Raw genomic sequence first — 3,637 nt, 5'->3', positions numbered from 1 at the left:
ACATAATTTTATGAGGGCCATGAGTTAAGGGGTTTTGTTTGGCATGACACACCTCAATTGATTTTAAAAGAATTGTACTTAATTAAGACAATCTAAGGATGTTCTTATTTAAAACTAACTTAAGCTTAACATAAGGCTATTGATTATAAACAAGTTTGGGGTACATGTATTGGACCTCTAATCATTTTTGGATAAGGAGAATTGGGACAGAAGTAGCTCGTTAGGTCATTTGTTTAGGGATCCATCAACGTTTAAAGCTTCCTTGGGCTTGGAATTTGGCCCAGAAATGAGGAACTCAAGGGCCATTCACCTGATTTGTAGACTAAGTTTGGCCCATATGGGCTTATATTAGGCGGCCCCGGTTGTGACTATTTATTGGTTGGGCCTATCTACCTTTGCATAGTATATACATTAGTCGAAAAGGCTGCAAATAAATTCACTCTTGAATAGGAAAATCGAAATACAACTCCAGTTTGAAAATTAATTACACTACATTGATTTGCTAGACATATCAGATATACATTTATAATTCGCGAGGGAAAAACATTTACAGTCGAGCCGAGATGTTGGGTTCAATTGCCCGGGCCCAATGGCCTAGGCCCAGACTTGCTCAAACGATTCCCACATTGGGTCTTGTTGCAAGTCTGGCCCAACTTGTATTCAAACAAGTTTGCAGAAGTTATGCTTATCACGAAGCAAACCATCTGGTTGTGACCTTGAGATAACAATCAAACATAAAACGAATTTAAAATTAATGTTCCAGCAGTCCATTTTACCATTGACAGTCCATATATTACAACATGCTCCTAAGTGCAACTATGTGCCTAAAGAAAAGCAAGAAAAAGAAAAGTTTAATAAAAAAAAAGTAACATTTTCCTAATTTTAAGTCTTCAGCTATTACCAAAAACCCTTGAACCAACTTCAGCTTGCAAGAATTTCAGTTATGGAGTTGTTTCCTACAAACCAAGCCTCGAATTTCATGCTCTGAAATTCCTTTGCCTTATTGTCACTTACATAAAAAAAGCAACATAAATAAAGTACACAGTTCAGTGTTTGCAGAAATCTATTTGCTGGTGTATTTTTAACAAGAGCAACAGAAAGAAAGAAAGAAAGAAGGAAAATTGCTTCAGCCATCAGAATTCACATTTTTTTAGTATAAGGTCTTGCCTAAAAATCTTTAGACATCTTTTAAAAGAGTTGTTACAAACACTAGTAAGCCAAGCAAAGTAGTCATGTTGGTGCATTTCCATGTTCAAACAATAAGATCTACTACATTTATACCAAATAAATCAAATATCACATGGAAACTCATTCATTATACATGTTTTTATTGCAAACTTACTGATGCTATATTACCTCAAAACAAACAGTACACGAGAGGAGATGGAATTAATACCTTGTAGCAGCAAGAAACAAGCAGTAAAAACAGAGTTGAATACTAATCAGAACTTTGGAAAAGAAGCGGCCAACAAAACCAAACAGCAACAGTGAGAATCAACCCCCAAAAAATACCCAGAATGAACAACTCAGAAGACCTCCAAAACCAGAATACCAGCCTAGAAGTCCAACCCGGAAAAAGCTGATGTTTTCAGAGAACTTTTAAGGATTTTTTCTCTTTGTGTTTCAGAACTTTTAAGTGCAGAAAAATGCTAATGAATGTCTGTCAAATCAGAATGAGAGAACCTACATATATATGCTGCCTAGAGAGGGTATCTTTTTGGGCATATTTCCTATCCTAGGGTAAAAATAGTACTGTCCTTTTACAGCCCTTGGTACAGCTGTCCTATATTTCAGCATCTTTTATAACAGCTAAGACAACTGTACATTTTCTAGGAAGTTTCTGATTTTTTAGCCTAAGTGAAAATCCATTTTTAACCTTTAAGTTACTGCTTATTTCAGTTCTATCCTAAACTTTTAGGTTCAATTGAGTCCCTATGAGTTCTAATGATTTACAAATCAGAATCCAAATTACAAAGGCAAATAGAACCAAAAGGAGACAATTTAAGCTTAAGACTAAACTAATTTAGTAGGCAACAGTGATTATCTAATTAAATCAACACTAAACTAAATTTAAACAGCTATATAGCATCTACACAGTAACTTAAACCAAAAATTATCAGGGAAAATAAAAACCCCAAAGAAATCTTAAAAGTTAAACTATTCAAATCATGAATTAATATGCCGGCATTTAATTACAGAAAATGGGGGAAAGCAATTCAAACAAAAGCGATGGAAACAAAGAAAGCACCACCAATTCACCACAAATCCTAGTCAAACTAAAACCATGCAAATCAAAATGCAATCTCATCATGCTTGGACTAACCTAATAAACAAACAATTTAACAGTAAAAAAAAAAGAAAAAAAGAAGAAACTCTAAAATCATGCGGCTCAACAGAAATACTAAACATGAAGAGCAATTAACAAAAAGACAAAGAATACTAAACAAAAGGTAGAAGAAATTACCTCTATTCGTTTTAAACCAAACTGGACCAACCAAACGACTCTTGATCAAGCATCAATCAAGGCGACATAAACTTGTACCACCATTAATCGACTGTTCTCATCAAGAACAGTCGACTAATGGGGGTTTTGGGTTCAAACCACCGATAACTGACCAGAAAATTAAAAGAGGGGAAAAGGGCTAGGGTTCAAGATTTCCATATTTGAAATTCGAAGAAACCGGCTAGGATTTTCGGGAAATTGATTGTAGTTTAGGGTTCAGAGGGGTGTGAGTACTGTGAGGTGTGATTTCGGGGTCATTTAGGTGATTTAGGGTTTTTAGGTTTTGATCTTAGATCCGAAATTGGTGGAATTAGATGGGGATTTTGAGGAAGCTGATGGTGGGAGAGTGTAAAGGGGAGGCTAAGGATCATCTGATGTCGGTTTGGGGTGGTTTGGAGTACCGGCGCCGCTGTGGGCGATTTCTGGTGGGTGGTTAGCGGCGGAGCTAGCGAGGGATATACAAGCGGCTAGGGCTTGATCTGTTTAGAGGAGGGAGATGGAAATGAAAGGGGTTCGATGGGGGGGTCTGTCTTCGGACAGTTATATCTAAATGGCTGATCAGTTCCCAGCCGTTAGATCTAAGATGATCAACGGCTGGGATCAAAAGGGAGTAATACGGGGTCGTTTTAGGAGAGTAGGAAGTGGACCGGGTAGGCTTGATTTTTTGGGCTGGGTCTGGATCGATTTTGGAGGGGGGGGGAATTTGGATCGATTTGGGGTATTGAAACAACCCAAATTCGAATTAAAACACCATCTTTCAATTCTCTTCTTATTTTCCTTTTTCTTTTCTTTTTCTTTTTCTTTTCTTTTTCTTTTTCTTTTTCTTTTCCTTTAATTAAAAATCCTAAATTAATTTAAATTGCAAAATTAAGCTAATTATCTAATTATAAAAATTACTTTATTCTAGATTAAAAGAGAAAAATCAATAACCCAACAATTAAAAAGTAAAAATGTAAAAATGAGCTATTTTTTGTGATTTTTAATTTTTATAAAACAAAGAATTACTGATTAATCCTAAAAATATAAAAATAAAGCCTAAATGCAATGCATAGTATTTTTGATATTTTTCATGATTTAAATAAAAATTAAACATGCATAAAATGCAAACAATTAAATAAATTCTACAAAATTCCT

This window comes from Nicotiana tabacum, chromosome 11, assembly GCF_000715075.1.
Source record: "Nicotiana tabacum cultivar K326 chromosome 11, ASM71507v2, whole genome shotgun sequence".
NCBI lineage: Eukaryota > Viridiplantae > Streptophyta > Magnoliopsida > Solanales > Solanaceae > Nicotiana > Nicotiana tabacum.
The sequence above is the reverse complement of the archived record's forward strand: the minus strand, read 5'-3'. Positions refer to the sequence as shown.